Source organism: Meles meles, chromosome X, assembly GCF_922984935.1.
Source record: "Meles meles chromosome X, mMelMel3.1 paternal haplotype, whole genome shotgun sequence".
Classification (NCBI taxonomy): Eukaryota; Metazoa; Chordata; class Mammalia; order Carnivora; family Mustelidae; genus Meles; species Meles meles.
In genome coordinates, this window is record NC_060087.1 from 33,884,415 (window position 1) to 33,904,133 (window position 19,719).

General features: G+C 38.8%; 1 protein-coding gene and 1 pseudogene across 1 annotated transcript in view; one reads left to right on the forward strand and one right to left on the reverse strand.

The window, feature by feature from the left end:
• The window catches only part of SYTL5 (synaptotagmin like 5), a 239,461-nt gene that overhangs the window by 44,125 nt on the left and 175,617 nt on the right, over window positions 1–19,719 (forward strand). The gene's annotated exons all lie outside the window — the stretch shown is intronic.
• Window positions 2,712–5,682, reverse strand: LOC123934604 (annotated as a pseudogene).

Consider the following 19,719-nt stretch of genomic DNA (forward strand, 5'->3'; position numbering starts at 1 on the left):
CTAAATTAGTTGTCTTCCTAATAGATGGTTCCCCCCCCCCCTTTTTGGGTAATCTCTGCTTAGTTAGTGTTATTTGTGATTGTTTTGTGAACTGCTTTGTGATTGCTCTGTGCATGATAGGACATTTCTTATTTCCTTCAGAGAACTGCTACCATTTTAACTGGGCTTTACATCTTTTTTGTTTTATAAAACCCTTCTGAGGAATACACCTATTTTGGGTTGTGTGATGGTTACGTTTTCCCTGTTTAGTAGAAGTGAAAGATGCATAGATTTGGCAGGCAGGCATTGGTGTAGATTTGGATTTTTCCATTTTGTAACCTTAGTCAAGTTATTTATGTATTCTTTATTCAGGTTTTTTACTATAAGTAAGGATAATAATAGCTACCTCCATAGAATGTTATGATTAAATAAGATGAACTATTTAATCATTAACAGTTTAATTTGAAAACTTCAATTTTCTTCTCTGTTTCCACACTACCTTGTATTCATTTTTCTGATACTTGAAAAGATTTTCAAACTAGGTCAAGGTACCAAATGACCCAGTCAGTTTAAGTCCAAACACACACAGTTCCAAATTTCCTTCTCCATAGTTTCATTTTTTTTTTCAACTGAAGGAACATTTCTTAAGTGGACAGGCCTTACTCCAAGAGGTTTCCGTTTTATTTTCTTGAACTTATTTCATTTAAATCTTGAGTAATTTCTTCCAATTTTATCCTATTATCAAGCAGTATAAGGAACAATAATGATAATGAAAATCATATAGCAGAGTAGTAAAGGTTAACAAGAACAAGAAGTGGGGCCCTGGGGTGGCTCAGTTGGTTGAGTATCTGACTCTTGGTTTCAGCTCAGGGCATGATCTCAGGGTTGTGAGATCGAGTTCCGCGTTGGACTCCATACTCAGTTGGGAGTCTGCTTGAGATTCTCTCCTTCTCCCTCTCTCTCTGCCCCTCCCCCCACTCACATTCTCTCTCTCTCTCAAATAAATAAATCTTTAAAAAAAATAAAGACAAGAAGTAGAACAAGAGCAGCTCTTGTTTCTATGAATATTGGTTATTCTTCTGGAATTTTAGAGTACAAAATTATCCCTGAAATCCATTCTCTGCGTTAGTTTAATATATCATTTTGACTAAATGTTGATTCCCTAGGTTAATCACTTCTCAGCCTGGCAATACTTTATAAAATACCTGTCCTCTTCTTGAATTCATACAGGAATCTTGATACTTTTTTTTTTTTCAGATTAAAATGTCCTGTGAAGGCTGGGTATATTGGAGTTGTGGAGCATGAAGTGAATTCCTGTGGAATTCATTTGAGGAGATTTTCATGTTTTATCTTCGTTTGTTCCATGAATATTTATTAAATTTCTGAAGCAGAAATAACATGAATAAGACATCCACAGTTGGGTAGGAAAGAGAGATTTGCAAACCATAGCAGCTTTAATTTAGTTGTTGTTGCTCCTTTTTGTTATGTAAACCCTTCCAATCTCTGTTTAGTCTCAAGCCTAGCCTCTGGTGTGGCAGCCACATTTAGTTTGCTTCCTAGAAACCATTGCCGATTCCTTTCTTTTCCAGCTCCCCTCCACTATAGAAGCTGAAAAAGCCTGAGACTCACTTTCCTATGCTCCCTTGTCTAATGAAATACAAGGGAAATTTTTCTGGGGCTCAGGAAAAGTTTGTGTCTTCTCATAAAAGGAACAAGGTACATGAGGAGAAAGTCTATTTCAATTTCATTTCTATCACATACCACATTCAAATGTTTTCTTTTTATTGTGTTGCTTGGAACTGGGAAAGCTGTCTTGCAGTCATGAAGCAACCAGCCAATGGGCCAAATTCCATATGCTAAGTATGGTCAAACATAACAATAATAAGAGCCTCGATATTTGGTGCCATGGGTAAGCCACCAAACCAACTTGATGCTGCTCTACCTTAAGTAGTTCATGTCATTGTAGTTTTTTATCATTGTTGTTGCTTCTGTCATTGCTGGTATTGCTGTTACTTGCTGCCCAAAGCATTCCTCATTGATCAATCCGGAAAGAGTTACTGATATCATTAATATTTCAGCCTTAATAATCTTAATTTGTCAGATCTTTCAAGGGCTGGACAAGATCAGTACATTCTGATTGCAGTTAGGGGGTAGAATAGGAAAGAGGCAAAATAAAAAAAATGATTACCATGTTGAAGGAGGGTTCTTGGGCATTAGGGAAGAAACAGTGCCTTAAGAACAAAGAGAAGAAAAAAACTAAGAGGGAATGCCTAGTACACATTTTGCCCTTATAACTGAGCCTGGAGGGATCCTGAGTTCAGCATTAAAAAGGGATGACTTCACTCATGTGGAATTTAAGGAACAAAACAAATGAACGAAGAATACAAAAGAGGTAAATAAACAAACCCCAGACTCTTTTTGTTAAAAGATTTTATTTATTTATTTGACAGACAGAGATCACAAGCAGGCAGAGAAGCAGGCAGAGAGAGGAGGAAGCAGGCTCTCTGCTGAGTAGAGAGACTGATGGGGGGATCCATCCCAGGACCCACAGAAGGCAGAGGTTTTAACCCACTGAGCCACCCAGGTGCCCCCAGACTCCTAAATACAGAGAAAACTGGTGGTTGCCAGAGGGGAGGGGGCGGGGGATGGGTGTAAAGTAGGTGAAGGGAATTAGGAGTATACTTTTTTTTTTTTAATGGATCAGTTATTTAATAAGGTTCTTCGTAAGAAATTTAGGCCACCAGTTTGTGAGGATAAACTCCATTTGGGAGAGAAAACACAGAGCACGGCAGCCGTGGAGCTGAGGGAGAGCTTTGATTTTTGTCAAGATTCTCGAGTCTGCAAATTTGCGATCAACCTTGCCCTGCTCTGTAATCCCTTTTTTCTCTTTCCCTGTGTGGAAGATCTCACTTTCCCGGTGTCCGGGTTTCTGCATCTTCTTGAAGTGAGACGCGTCAGTGAGGAGTATGGGGATCTTCACAGCCCCGATACAACTTTGGTGGAGGGGACAACGACAGATTTGTGTTGTGTTCCGCCCGGAGGAGCTCGGTTGCGGGCAGAGGTCCAATGGCAAGCAGCACGCCCCGCTCAGCGGCTTCTGCAAAACCACCCGCTTGCGTCTGTGGCGCCCAGTCAGGGTGATCACACTGGCCCCAGGAGTGATGCCATTTCCTGTTTTCCCACGTGCTAACGCGGAGGTCTTTTTGCCGGGGCTCAACAGCTTTCCAGACACAACTTGAGTAGGATCAAACCTTGGCATTTTGTGAAGTTGAACCAGTCAGGTTCCACCGTTCTTGTCACCAGCAACTGGTTTTATGACAGCAGCAAGAACGGGATTAATCCTGGATTTAGCTCCTGAATATTTCCTCTTGTACGGGACCTTTCTAGAATTCATAGCTGATGGGGAAAATCTGCCAATTTTTCTGACTGGGACAGGGGTTGGTCTACAAGTAGGGCTGCTGTTTCATGGCATTTTAGCTTTGGAGTTACCCTTCTTAACCTTGCCACCAGCATCAGTCTTCTTGGCTTTAGGTTTTTTCTCCTTAGCATCTGACTTCTCAACTTTCTCACTGGCCACCTTGCAAGATGGGAAAGAGCAAGAGTACACTTCTCTTGGTGAGCACTGAGAAATGTATAGAATTGTTGAATCGTTCTGTTATATACCTGAAACTAACATCACACTGTATATTAGTTATACTTGAAAAAAAAAGGAAAGAAAACAAAAATGTAGTGTTTGGTTTATAATTTATTCTTTGCTGTTTAATATCCTAATTACATGTGAACTGTGGTAGATTTTTAATTCTACCCTGGATTCATCCTGTTGTATAGATGGTACTTTGAATGATTAGAGCATGGAAATCAATTTTATGACTGGTCTTGGGTATAGGTCATGAGAAAAGAATACCTGTTGTAAGAAAAAAAATAAAAATATGGGCTGTGATTTTTTTATTACTATTTTGGACTATTGATTATTAATGATCCCAACCTTTTTTGAGTTTTTAGGAAGTCTTCACTCAATGCCTATTTTGAATCTTTGAGGAATGCCATTTTAATGAGGTTGGAACTTCAAAAAAAATATTAGAACACTTCTCTAAGTAGATTGAGTTACATATATCTTTCTCTTGCTTTTCATCCTTCTCTCTAGTTAAAGAAATATCAGTTATGGCTTTGGTCATCCTCTTGCTCTTAGATAAGTTATATGCTGGTGTGACTGTTAACACCTGTTCTACTCTATTTCTTATTTAGAGAAAACTTGGCAAATGTAAATTTAAAAGATATCACTGTATTCTGTTTATGTATTTTAGGGAATAATTATTTGCTCAAAATACCTTTCGAGGAGTTCTTTTAGGTAGAAAGATTTTTGAATATCATTTGATAACATATTTGAATTAAAACGTTTCAGAAAATGATGTAAAGCAGAGTAGATCTTCATCTACTTTTACCCTTCTGAAGGTTTGGTATATGCTTACAGTTGTCAGAATTTATATTTAGAATTCTGTTTATAACCAGGAGATACATAATGCTTTCCAGTAAGAAATTCAGACCAGGGGGGCCTGGGTGGCTCAGTCCTTAAGCTTCTGCCTTCAGTTAAGGTCATGATCCCAGGATCCTGGGATTGAGTCCTGCATTGGGCTCCCTGCCCAGCGGGAAGCCTGCTTCTCCCTCTCTCACTCCCCCTGCTCGTGTTCCCTCTTTTGCTGTCTCTCTCTGTCAAATAAATAAATAAAATCTAAAAAAAAAAAAAGAAAAGAAAAGAAATTGAGACCAGCATGTTGCTATTTTGGTGACTCCAGTGGTGATTAAAATTACCTTTAATGTGTGATGTGTATTCAGTTGGTTTATGTAAGCTATCCTTTATGCCAGAATAGTTTTATTACAGAGGTTAATAATTTAGCATGTACTTTTGACTAAATAAGTGCTTTTTCTAAAAAGGTACTAAATAAGTACCCTTTTACGGTATGATAGTTGTAAAAATATTTGGAAACTTACCTTGGTTTTGTGTGGTAATTTTCAGGTCTATTGAAGTTTTTGAATTGTTTGATCAGTGGTATACATGATGGATATTATGTATCCAACATGTAATACTAGTTTTACTTTTATAAGAATTACCAAAGCTGAGTAGAGCTTGGGAAAGAGCCTGAGTAGAACAATAACCATGGAAGAAATTGGAGTAGGTAGAAATTGACCTGATCTGGGAAGGTAGAAAGGTTTTCAAAGGAAAAAATAGCAAATTATGAATCCATAAAGTAAAAAAAAAAAAAAAAAAAAACCTGTGAGTAACCATAATTTTAGAAGTTTGGTACATGGCTATATACCAAAGAAAAATAGAATCTAAGAGGCCCAGTTCTTTTCTTACTAAATATCTGTTTAGATGTGAAAATAAATGTACACTCCCAGCCTTGGAGATTTTGCAAATAAAGAGAAAGAGAGATTTTAAAGCTCTTTAGGCAGTAGGATTTATAGATATGTTAGAAAAGGTTCTCTAGAGAGAAAGAACAAATAGGAGACATAGACATACATATTTTATATATATGTATATGTCTATATGTGTACATATGGAAATGTATGTATGTACATATATACAAAATATATATTTTACTATGTACATATTTGTATTTGATTTATTACAAGGAAGTGCCTCACGTGACTGTAGAGGCTGAGAAGTCCAGACCCTGAAGGGTCAGTGGTACCCTGAAGTTCCATTCTCAGTCCCAAGGCCTGAGAACCAGAACAGCAGATGGTGTAAATTCCAGTTCACGTCCAAAGGCAGAAGAACCCTTATGCTCTAGCTTGAAGACGGTCAGACAGAGAGAGAATTCTTTCTTACCCAGTCGTTTTTTTTTTTAAAGATTTTATTTATTTATTTGACAGATAGAGATCACAAGTAGACAGAGAGAGGAGGAAGCAGGCTCCCTGCTGAGCAGAGAGCCCAATGTGGGGCTTGATCAGGACCCTGGGATCATGACCTGAGCAGAGGCTTTAACTACCGAACCACCCAGGTGCCACCCAGTCTTTTATTCTATTCAAGTCTTCAAGGAATTGGATGTGGCCCACTCACACCTGGAAGGACTATCTGCTTTATTTAGCCTACCAATTCAAATGCTAATCTCCTTCAGAAACCCTGTCACACATTCACCCAGAATAATGTTTAACCATGTATCTGGACACCCTGCCGCCGGCAGTCAAGTTAACAGTTAAAATTAACTACCACACAGGACTTAGTAATTGACTGGTAAAGGAAAGTGTAAAATCTAAGTGGGATCCCAAGTTTCTGAATGGGGCGATGAGGTTAATCTTATTATTATCTTGCCTTCATATCTCCAATATCAAATCTACTTAAAGAGCCTAGGCGAATACATGGATTTGTTTCAGTGGTAATTTTTAATCATATGTATTAATAGCAAGAAAAAATTACATAATTTGAGGTTAAGAGGAGAGAGTATTAGAGAAGTGTTTTAATAAACAAGTTTTATATATTTCATATGAATATGTTTTATGTATTTTACCACGCTATTCACTCATTCCTTCATTTACTCGTTAAATATTTGTTGAGCACCTTTCGTGTGTCAAGTTGTGCCCTAGAGTAAGATTCTTAATTAAAACATGAGTAAGACAGTCTTCCCCCAAAAAGCCAGTGGGAGAGAGAGGTCGGTGGTCATTATACTGTGGGTAAGTACAAATGAATATATACAGTACATTGTTGGCGGCACAGAGGGGAAATGCATAATCAGGGATAGATAAAGGGGGCAGGGAATACTTTCTGGAAAGATATTAGGAAACTGTAAGCAATATTGCTGTAAGGTGTATTTATTCTCCCTCATTCTTCTACCATTTGGTTGGGATTAACTGTTCTAGGCTGGACTTGTCTACACTTGGCTATAAGTTGCAGATTAGGTCTAGTTTTTTGCTGACCCAATTTTCTTCTTTTTTGGACCTATGGGCTAGTGAATCAGTGTTTTTTTTTTCTTCTTGAATATTTTATTTATTTATTTGACAGAGAGAAATCATAAGCAGGCAGATAGGCAGGCAGAGAGGGAGAAGCAGGCTCTCCACTCAGCAGAGAACCTGACGTGGGGCTCGATCCCAGGACCCTGAGTTCATGACCTGAGCCAAAGGCAGACGCATAACCCACTGAGCCACCCAGGTGCTCCGAAGCAGTGTTCTTTTAATGTCAAAGTCAGAAGTTCAAGAGCCCAAGATCAATCACATAGTACATGTCAAACCCCTGCTTGAGATCTATCTATCTATATATTTCAAATAAATTAGTCTTAATTTGGCACTCTTTTTTATTTAAATTCAATTAATTAACATATAGTGTATTATTAGTTTCAGAGGTAGAGTTTAGTGATTCATCAGTTGCATATAACACCCAGTGCTCATTCTGTCAAGTGCCCTCCTTAATGTCCATCACCCAGTTACCCCATCCCCCCACCCTTGGGTTATATTTTTAAACATTCAGTTGGTTAACACAACCCACATGGGTGAGCCCAAAGGGAAGAGGCAGGGAAATATAGTCTATCTATAGTGGAGAGAACTTCGAAATCATGGCCAAGGGCATGGATAGAGAGAGAGGTGAAGAATTTGGGCTAAAAATTTAACACCCGAATGGCTATGTGGATGATGGATATGAGGAGGATAAGCCTGGAAGTTAAGAGACTACTGCTGTACTTCATAAGTGGTAAGAGACCAGGGCCTTGGCAGTAGGAAAGGAGAGGAGATGGTGAATTCAAGAAATGTTCAAGACTGGATATGGTTATAACATGGAGGCCAGATTTTAGGAGGAAGGGTCAAGGATGACTCTAGGCCTCTAGTTTGTGTGACTACAATATAGGAGGAATAATGTTGGGTTCAGTTTGGAAAACACTGAGTTGGAGGTAGGATGATCATGTACTTTATCATTCAAATCAGGAAACTTTTGAAAATGTAAAAGATTGTTACTACTAATTATGCCTCGAGAATAAACCTGTCTCCGAGACTGACCTCAGGAAAACTGGTAGATAGTCATTCCATCGTCAGTAATCGAGGTGAAGTTTTTTTTTCATATTTATTTATTGAAGATTATTTATTTATTTGACAGAGACAGATCACAAGTAGGCAGAGAGAGAGGAGGAAGCAGGCTCCCTGCCAAGCAGAGAGCCCAATGCAGGACTTGATCCCAGGACCCCGAGCTCATGACCTGAGCTGAAGGCAGAAGCTTAACCCACTGAGCCACCCAAGCACCCCTCAAGGTGAAGTTTTTTAGCATCAAGTTGATACTTCAATGTGAAGTATCGAATTGAAGACCAGGGAGAGATCTGGTGTGGAGATAAAGACTCGGGAGTCATCAGCACACAATGAAAAGTTTGAAAGCCAGAGCCCAGTTGAAATCATCCAAAGGAGCATATGTGGAGTAAAATGAATAGAATGAAAAGAGGATAAAAATTTGGAGTAGATGATGGATGAGGAGTTTAAGAACAAATACGTATTGGGTTATGCCAAAGAGGAGAATTTAAAGGATCAAATAATTGTATCAGAACAGTCAGGGTCACAGTTGGGTTTGGGTGTGACTGAAACCAGGAATTTGAACATGGTTAAATTTTTTTTTTCTCCCGTTTTTGTTTTTGTTTTGTTTTGTTTTGTTTTTTGGGTGAGCCTTTGAGGCTGGAGCCATGGTCTCAGGAAGCTCCAGGCTCATATTCTTTTAGCTCCAAAACCAGAAAGACGAGAGCATTTCCTTGATAACTCCAAATACAAAATATTCCTGGAGGAAGGCTCTGATTGGCTGAGTGTAATTCGTATGCTCATCCCTGTACCAATCAATGTGGCCAGGTGCCATGATTGGCAGCCCCACCATAACCGCAAAGTTTTGCTCTCAGAAGAATGATGAGAGATGTATTGGGTGGAAAAATCAGCGGATATCGTCCTCAGTGGAGATTGGAGAGTATTACAGAGGCACAAAGGTCAAGGGAACAGGAAGTCTCAAGAAAGAGGAATTAAGTCCAACTTCAAATGCAGTGAACAGGTGCAAGAATACCAAGACCTAGTCCCTTTGTAGTTGACAGTTGGAACTTATTATAGCAGTTGCAGGAGAGCAGTGGGGTAAAAGTCAGATTATAGCAATTTGAGAAGTGACTAGGTGGGTTGGACACAGAAGGTATAGGCAAGCATTTCAATAAATTTAGTAAATGTGAAAAGAGACAAACAGGACAGTAGACTAATGGCAATGTATAAGTGTTTTAGACTTGTTTATAGGCTAAGGTTTAGGATTGTAATTAAGAAGAGCATGTTTATGGGGCACCTGATGGCTCAGTCATTGAACGTCTGCCTTCTGCTCAGGTCATGATCTTGGGGTCCTGGGATTGAGCCCCGCATTGGGCTCCCTGCTCAGCTGGAAGCCTGCTTCTTCCTCTCCCACTCCCCCAGCTTGTGTTCCCCCTCTTGCGCCCTTGCGCTCTCTCTCTCTCTCTCTCTCTCTCTGTGTCAAATAAATAAATAAAAATCTTTTAAAAAAAAAAGAGCACGTTTGCTGGAACAATGCTATAGGGGAGGGATGAGGTCAAGGACAAAGCGATGAAGAGACTAGATTTGAAAAGGAGGAAGGACATTTGATCCTAGCGAGGAGGTACAGCTAAGAGTGGACATGGAGAAGGTAAAGGAAGTACATGGAGAGGAAAAGCTGTCTTCTGAGAGGGAGGACTTCAGGACATGAGTAGTGAGCATGAGAGCAGCACTGGAAAAGTCACTAGAGGCACTGACTGCAGGAACTGACCAAGCTGAGGAAAACAGTTCACAGGTGATTCTGAGGCCTAGCTGATTTGTAGATCATGAGTCTGTAGGACTGAGTGATTTTTCTCCAGTTGTCCTGGATGTGAATATGAAGAAGGCAGATTGAGCCAGGGTTGGAACTTAAATGAGATCCCTTAAATGGAGACAAGATGTCCTCCTCAAGAAACTTAGCAGATTTAAAGTCAAATGGAAGGTCTTAAGAAGATATAAACAAGAACAAGAAGGAAGCTTTTTTGTTGCTCTGGTGTTTTGCCATGGTCATGGTAATCTCTCCATGAGATTGCATTACAGTTTATCTTTGCTTTGAATTTCTGTTGTGCCAAAGAGTTTGTAATTCTCAGACCATGGGGGAGTAAATTGGACCTTAACAGATGTTTCACAATTTGCAAAGCTGATTTCCTGTAGTGTGCTTCATGTTGTGTTATGTTTCTGATAGTTAGCCTCTTCCTTCCCAACCCCCGCTACACACACACAGATGGACGTTATAGCAACATTATGTGCACAAAGCCCTCTTGGTCAGTATTGCTCTGAAGCTCAGTGGAATTGATTAAGTCCATGTAACTAGTTGAGTGTAAGGATAGAACTTCAGGTTTCCAAGTTTCAGGTCATTATGCCATATCAGAAAAAGAGATTTATTGAAACTGTAACAAATAAACCTTTATTCAGTGATGCTAAAAGTCTTAGAGGTCCTTGAAACAAAGTCTTCTCAATAGCTGGAAATATTTTAGGGCATGGTGGAAAGAACATGCAGTATGAGATCTAGGGCAAATGAGTCCCTATCTGAAATTGGGGTACAGTTTTTTCTTATATGCCTCACAGCATGGTTATAAAAAATCAAAGAGAAAATATAACAAAAACTTGAATAATAATAAGTGAGATTATAATTTATTGAGTAATATTTTTTGTTGACATCACATTTGTATTCTTTTGGTATCATAGCATAGATTATTTAGAAAACTGTTGATTACACACTGGTCTCTTTCCAGGGAAACTTGGAGGAACAGTGTAAATTGGCTACCTACAATATGTAAATTTGTTTTAAAATACCTAAAGTCTCCAGACTTCTTTAATTTATGTAACAGATTTTAGCAGTTGAAAGATAAGGATTCAAACTATTTACTGTGTCTGCAAAATTAATGAGGTGGATGACTGGACTTATCTTCTACCACCCTCTGTATCTCTTTATCCTAGAAAATAATTATACTAACATCTATTACTTGTTTCTGTCCTTTTTAGGATTTAGAGATGCTGGCCTCAATTTTTTTTTTAAGTACAGGGGAATTGCTCACATATTCTTGAGTCTCACCTTTAGCCAGTAATTTCCTGACAAATCAGTGTCAGGAGGGGGCTTAGATTTCAAGTAAGTAAATTTATGATTATTTTTCCCCATTATTATTATATAATTGTATGTAATTATATATCATTATTACATAATTATAGCCAGACTGCTCAGAGTTCCTGATTCTTGTTTATACTCAGTACAATTTGGGGCACCTTCCTAAAAATCTGTTCTTAAGTCATTTTAATAGAATAGAGAAGTTTACTGTTAAAGTAAATTGAGTGTGAAACTTTCTATGGAGCAAATAATCACTTAATGTGTGTGTCCAAATTTTCATATATCAGGTTTTCTTAAATTAAGATTTTTTTCATTTAGACACATAATTTTATCTTAAGGTACCTCTATTTTTAATATATTTGAATTGGAGAATTTCTTTTATTTTACTTAAAGAATGGTTCACTTTGTAAATTACAATGAAATAATGCTCATAAATCCTTTGTTTTTAACAATGGGTTTTTATTTTGGGACTATGTTGAACGTTATTTACATTGATCTTATTCATAACCAGCTTTATGATAATGTTTAATGCTTTTTGAAGAATCGTATATCTTAAAGTTTCAATACTCTAAAATTTGCATTTTTTAAGAAAATCAGACAATTGAACCATTTCTTCAGATGGAACCCATAAATGATTTGTTTTGAAAAAGCAGCTTCACTGATGCATATATTGCATACATTAAAATTCACCAATTTAAATTGTACAGTTAGATGAATTTCAACAAATGTATGCAGGTATTTAATCACCACGAACAAGATATAGAGCATGGCCATTCCTTCGGAAAGGCTCTTCCTGCCAATTTGCTGTCAGTCCTCTCCACCCCAGCCCCTGGTAACTACTGACTTGCTTTCTTTCATCGTAGTTTTGCCTTTTCTAGAATTTTGTATACATGGACTCACACTGTATGTGATCTTTTGAGTCTGGCTTCTTTCACTTTATATGCATTTGAGATTCGTCCATCTTGTTACTTTCTTAAGTGGTTTGTTCCTTTTCACTGCTGAGTAGTATTCTCTTATATAGATCTATTACCTCGTACCTATCCATTCACTGGTAGATGGACATTTGCATCATTTCCGGTTTGGGACCATTATGACTGAAGCCATCATGATCACTGGAATACAGATATTTCCATGGACATACATTTTTGTTTCTCTTAGATAAATACCTCCTAGAGGGATTCTGTGCCTTACGGTACTATAAGTTTTAGCATTAGAAGAAACAGCCCGATTATTTTCCAAAGTGGCTATACAATTTTTAATTCCTAGGAGCAAAGTGTGAAAATTTGATTGCTAACCTACAGTACGGTCAGTCTTTTTAATTTTAACCATTCCTGTAGGTGTGTGGTGGCATCACATTACGGTTTTGTTTTTCCATAATGAATAATGGTGTTAAACATATTGCCTTGTGCTTATTGGCTGGCTTTGGTAAAGCATTCGTTCAAACCTTTTGCCCATTTTTATTTTATCATTTTTCCTTTTGCCCATTTTTAAAAGTTAATTGGTTGTTTTTTTATTATTGATTTTAATTTTTTTTAAAAAAAACATGTTTTGGATACAAATCCCTTATCAGCTAAATGTTTTGTAAATAATTTTCTTCCAATGCGGCTTTCTTTTTCATTTTCTTAAGGGTATCTTCTTATCACTACAGATTTTAAGTTTTGATGAAGTGCATTTTATCAATGTTTTTTCTTTTATGGTTCATGCTTTTTGTGCCCTAAGAGCTCTTTGCCTAGCCCAAAGTCAAAAAGATATTCTTTTATGTATTTTTCTAGAAGTGTTATAATTTTAGCACTCATATTTAGGGCTGCTACTCATATTCCAGTATAATGCAAGGCTTGAGATTATTTTTTTTTTCATATGGATATCCAATTGTTCAAGCACCAATTGTTGAATACTATCTTTTTCCCACTGAATTAACTTGGCACATTTGTTGAAAATCAGTTGTGTGTGCATGCGTGTGTGCGTGCGTGTGTGTGTGTGTTGGAGCTGTTCTGTTTCTGAACTCTCTAGGTCCCTAGTGTACACATCAAAGAGTTTCTGAGCTGTGAAGACTTTGTAAATAACTCATCTTCACCATACTGTCTCCTATGTTCTCTGTGCTAAGTCTGTATCTCATACGCATTTCTGTCACCGGATATACATACAGCATTGTAATCATTTGTTCACATAGTTATCTGATCTAGTAACTTATGAGCTTCTTGAGGGCAAGGACAGTGTCCTCTTCTGTGTTCTCACGTGCTAATACTGGGCATGTAATAGACATCCAAATACGGTTGTTGGATTCAAATAAACTATATGGAAATTAGAGTGTTAAATATTTTACCTATGTGAGTGTAATTGGTGTGATTTTTGTACAATCTAAGCAACTTTTCTTCCTTTGTTAGTTATCTAGTATTGATATGTAGCGCCAATGTCAGTGTTTGTCCTGACGTCATGGACAGCTGATTTTGACCAGTCGGTTAAGGTTTGCTTCTTAGAACCTGTTCTTTGACCCGTTAATAAAAACAACTCATATCTGTTAGTACGTGTCAGTCACTATACTAAAGGCCAACATGTGTTATCTCACGTAACGTTCAAGACAAACCTGTGAGGCAGGTACTATCCTGATGCTTATCTTATAGATGAGGGAACAGAATTAGGAAGCGAAGGATCTTGTTCAAGTTCACATAAATGATCAGTGGCAGAGAAAATGCAGGTATCCTCAACCAAAAGAGCACGCTATAATAATTGCCTGGCTTCATTCAGGAAGGTTCAGTTGTAAATTGAGCTTCATCTGAATTAAGTGTTGTCAGCCCCTGGGGTCCGGAATATGGCACAGTATCCTTGCTCAAAATCAGATGCTGAATTTGTTGTCTTTGAACATACATGCAGTTATTTTCTCAGGCAAAGTTAGTCATTTCATATCCTATTTCTTAGCAAAGAATACCAAATGTCTTTTACAACTTGCTCAAGATATTAGAGAAAGTGTAATGATGTGATATGTAGCCTGACATTTCCCCTTTGGAAAGACCATCCTTTGGGCATGAAAGCTGTTTATCCTCCTGAGCCTGGTTTGAAATACAAATGCCGCAGGGCCAAGTCCCTCCTTATCAACCAATACTTCATCTATTTTCTTACCTTAGACTTTATTAACAGAAACTGGAAGTGGAATATGCATCGGGACAGAGAGTAGATCACTTTGGGAAGGAGGGGTCTTACAAGAAAAAAAAAAAAAAGGCCTGGAAATATCTGTAGTTTGTATCTCAGTTTTTTCCAACCCCAACTCTAATACAGACCCAAATCCCAGCCCTTCTCAACTCCAATCTTTCTGACAGGTGTGAGTTTCAAACCCATTTTCTCTGATCCCAGGACTGGTGCCTCTTAGGCTATTCCGAGACTGAGGAGTTCTTGTGTCTTGCTCGCCTTTTCAATATGGCACCCGTCATGGTTGGGAATTTCTCAGCACCTTCCTGCTTTACCACACCAGTCTCTGAAGTCTGTCTCCATGGTGATGCATTCATTCTAATACTTAGGACGGTGATAAGCGGAATATCCAAAGGTAACTAAATCGCATTCACCATCTTCTGTGTGCCTCCTACAGCATTTATTTTCTTTCATACTTACAACTTGGTGAAGCAAGTACTGTTATTGCCTCCATTTTACACATTTGAGAAATTCGAGGCCTATATGCTTAGGTTTCTTGCCAAAGGTCACATGGCCCTTAAGTGGTAGATACAGGATGTGAACCTACCTTTCTTGGACGGAGGAATGAGTAGTTTCAATCACTACCTCCTAATGTCTCCAGAAACCCCGAGAATGCCTCAGAAATGGATCTGGAACCTGTTTTTGAGCCAAACTGAACATAGCATTATAATAGTCATAACTTTCGTATCATCCATTCTTGTTCATAAAGCACTGTTATAACCGTTATTGGGATATGACTCATATGTTGCCATTGTTTTGTTAATGAAGCTACATTTGCAGCTTAGCAGAAATATTAGGAAGACACTGGGGAATTTAGGAAGTGTCTTCTTCAGGACTAAGAGGAAGGATCTGACAAGATGACCTTGAGATGAGTGACAAGATCAATTTCTTTGCAATTACTTTAATGGGATATCTCCCTACGTTGCTTTGAAATGAACAGACTCAGCTTCTTTACTAAATGATAGGAGAGGGAACTTGAGAGATAATAATTTCATTAAATGTATTTCTAGCCCTCTGATTCAAAATGTGTCAGTTGATTTTGAATGTTTTTTTCACAGACAGATTCATTCTCCTGTCCCCAACACATCTGTATGGTTCCACCTTGAAGGTTAAAGAATGAAATGGATGGTCTGTGACAGCACTTTGTAAGATTCAAAAGGAAAAGCAAAAAAAAACTGCTAAACATTTACAAGTCCTGTGTTCTAATCCTGCCCTTCTGTTACCTACCTCTGTAAGTTGGAGAACAAATATCTCTGAATGCCACTTTCCTCACCTACTGAAATAATGATTAGATAACAACTATAGGCCCTTCTACCTCTAAAATGTTTTGAGTTCAAATATATTCTTAATGTTTCCTAAAGTTATCTAATCTTTATTTGTAGTAGATGCCTTACATCAGTATTACTGCTGAAGAATACCACAGAACAGTGATTCTCAAACATTTTGCCCTTGGACATGTTAAACATTATTGAGGACCTCAAAGAGCTTTTATTTATGTGGGTTCTCTCCATCAATATTTACCAGATTAGAAATAAAAGCTGAGAAAATTTGAAACATAAGAACACAAAAACACATGTTCCACTAGCTGTCAGAGTGATGGCATCCTTGCAGGTCATATAGCCTCTGGAAAATTCCACCGTACACTCATGAGAAAGTGAGGGTAAATAGATCAAATAAAATCCTGGTGTTATAATGAAAATAGTTTTGACCTCATGGACTTACTGAAAGGATCTTGGGGATCTCTAGGAGTTTTTGAACCACGTTTTGAGAAATGCTGCCATAGAACTTACGTATTTAACTCCTTTATGAATGAAAGCAGATTGATGTTTAGATTATCCAGTTCACTATTCTCTGCCCCACATCCATTCTTGGTTCCTCCCTCCATTGTGGGTTAATGTATTAACAGGACAGACCTTGTTCAAGAACTAGTTTATTACAGTGCTCTTCATCTCTTCTCCTCTGGACACCAGAATCCAGATGGTAGTTGTTGGTTGGATGCAAAAGTTTTGTTAACACTTGGAGTTCTTTAAGAGTTTATAATAGTAACTGAAGGATTAATTTGAAAAACGTAAACACATGTTGTGGGGTAAACAAAACAGTATTCACTACATAATTTGAGATGAATTTAGATATAACAAATTAGAAATAATGTAGAACATCATTGTAATATCCAAATATACTGTACTAGAAATGGGTGAAACCAACAACATATAAGAATAATGTCTCTTGGGGCGCCTGGGTGGCTCAGTGGGTTAAAGTCTCTGCCTTCGGCTCAGGTCATGATCTCAGGGTCCGGGGATCCAGCCGCACATCAGGCTCTCTGCTCTGCAGGGAGCCTACTTCCTCCTCTCTCTCTGCCTGCCTCTCTGCCTAGTTGTGATTTCTCTCTGTCAAAAAAAAAAAAGAATAATGTCTTTTTGGTTCATCTTGGAATTTTCTTCTCTTTTAGTCATCTGGATTCTAAGACATCTGTTAATCCTGTGCTGTGGACCCCTCCACCCCATTCATTTCTGCATATAAATTATTTTCTTTCAGTTTTAGATGATTCTCATTCTTTCTAACTGTAATTGCTTTGGGTTCAAACTTGAATGCCAGAGTTTTTCCTACTATAATTTTACTGTTCTAGCTACGTTTTTCTTAACATTCTCTTGTGCAAATTTCTTATTGTTTGAATGTAGTGACGCTCACTGCCCTTCAAAATTACTTGCAGTGGGTTACTGGAGAATGACCTCAGTCTCCACTCCAGTGGGATGATACAGGGGTATGAGGATACATCTTGGCTTTTTGCTGGAAAAGAACAATCTGAGGCTGAATATCCCTGGTCAAGTGTCTTCTCCAATGCTGAGTCTGTGCCATTAATTTCTTTGTCATGTTGTTTTTTAAAAGATTTTATTTATTTATTTGAAAGATCACAAGTAGGCAGAGAAGCAGGCAGAGAGAGAGGGGGAAGCAGGCTTCCCGCTGAGCAGAGAGCCCAGTGCAGGGCTCGATCCCAGAACCCTGAGATCATGACCTGAGCTGAAGGCAGAGGCTTAACCCACTGAGCCACCCAGGAGCCCCTCTTTGTCATATTATTATCCTTCCTTAGCAGATACTTACTATTCTTCTTCGGGCCAAATGTTTATCGTAAGCACATGTGATTCTCTGGGAACTTCTCCTGGCTATAGATGTGTGCTTTGGAATATAGGGATAGTAAAAAAAAAAAAAAATCTATGGACACAAAGCCCGCAGAAACAGCTCAATCAATGTTAGGTGGGAGTTGTGGATCAATACCTCAGCTCCCTCATGTTCAGTTGAAACAGTTCTGAGGCATGTTCTACACAGTCTCCTATGTATGTCCAGTGGAACTGGGCCTCAGGTGCCCATAACCAACAGCGGCTCATTATGTGCCTTGCATGGGTTTTCTTCCTTTGTCTGACTCACACTGGTGTTCCCCTGGATCACCTCCCAACTTCACTCAAAGCCGTGTCTCAGAGTCTGCCTTGAGGTAATCCTAAACTAGAATACACCACCATGAGAGACTGTGGACTCTGAGAAACAAACCGAGGGTTTTGGAGTGGAGGAGGTGGGGGGTTGGGTGAGCCTGGTGGTGGGTATCAAGGAGGGCACGTATTGCATGGAACAGTGGGTGTGGTGCATAAGCAATGAATCTTGGAACACTGAAAAAAAACCAAATATTTGGTAAGGGGGAAAAAATAAATACTTGGTAAGGGGAAAAAATCAAAATAAAATACACCACCCCGGGGTGCCTGGGTGGCTCAGTGAGTTAAAGCCTCTGCCTTCAGCTCAGGTCATGATCCCAGGGTCCTGGGATTGAGCCCCGCGTCGGGCTTCCTGCTCAGCGGGGACCCTGCTTCCTCCTCACTCTCTGCCTGCCTCTCTGCCTAGTTGTGATTTCTCTCTGTCAAGTAAATAAAATATTTAAAAAAAATACACCACCCCAAACCCGTTTTTTTACCCTCTTTTTAGTGTTCCATGTCCACTTATAGACTATGCACATCAATGCTTCTTGCTCCATATAACACTAGTGCTAATTTTTAACCTAGGGCTGGACACTGTTCCATGGTAGCAGCTGGAGCTTAGTCACTGGTGTCCCAGGAAATGTTTAACAACCAGCCCCCCCCCCCCCGCCCAAACTCCTTCATTTATAACTTTTGTTAATTACTCTGGTATATGGAATCCTACTCTGGCTGATTTCAAGCTACTAATATGATGTCACTGAACTCAAGGTTGAGAAGGGATCCCCACAGTTGACTTGAGCGAGCCCATAAAAGCTGCCTTTGACACATCATTGTTTACTGGAGTAAACTGTCACAAAATGGGGTGCTGCGGATATGAGTGTTTGACAATTTCTGGATGCTAGAGTGTCAGTATCACCCCATCATATTCCCTCTGGTATAGATGAGGACCTTGAAGGCCAGGGGAGGAAGGGATCTGTTCATTATCTTACACAATGAGTTAAGGAGACTAAAAGTCAGGGCTTTGTAGTTTTTGTCCAATGGTACAGATGGTAAGGAGCAGAAAGCTTGGGTCATGGGCACAACAAAAAAGATCTGGATTTCCAAGTTCAGTGATAATGGTGAAATGTGTGTTGAGGGTGTAGGATCAACTAGGAGATAGGGTTAGGTAAGGAAAAATGTGACTAGTGCCTTAATATGTTGTTTTTCTACTTCCGTTCCATACTTCAATTAATATTTATTGATTGCTTCTGATATGCTTAGAATGACATGAAGTACTGGGAATTCAACATTGAACTAAACAAAACAAACCCTGCCCCTGAAACCAATATTGCACTGTATGTTAACTAAATAATATTTAAATTAAAAAAACCAGTACCTATCCTCACACATTTTATGTACTACTAAGAATAAAGATGCTAAACTATCAACTGCAAATAAATATTAAGAAAAGAGAATTACAAAGTGTTCTGTGTTCGCAGAGGCCTAATCTAGTCTAGGACTTCAGAGGAGGAGGATTCTAGGGAAAGCAAACAGGTCTGGGGCTCAGAAAGACTGATTTGCAGAGTCCAATTAAGGGCAGAAAAACAACACTGGAAGTATAACAAGATAGAGAAAATTAAAAGAATTCTCAGAGAGATTACTGTATATGATTGTAAGGAATATTTAATTTGCTTTTTGGTGTGGGCTGGATTTGGGGAGAGAGAGATGCAGAGTCATTGAACGGATTTAACCAGGCAAACAGCATACTTTTGCTTCCATTTTTAAAAGGATCCATCATGGGCCGCCTGGGTGGCTCAGTGGGTTGGAGCCTCTACCTTCGGCTCAGGTCATGATCCCAGGGTCCTGGGATCGAGCCCCACATTGGGCTCTCTGCTCAGCGGGGAGCTTTCTTCCCCCTCTCTCTCTGCCTGCCTCTCTGCCTACTTGTGATCTCTGTCTGTCAAATAAATGCATAAAAAAAATCTTAAAAAATATAAAAGGATCCATCATGATTAT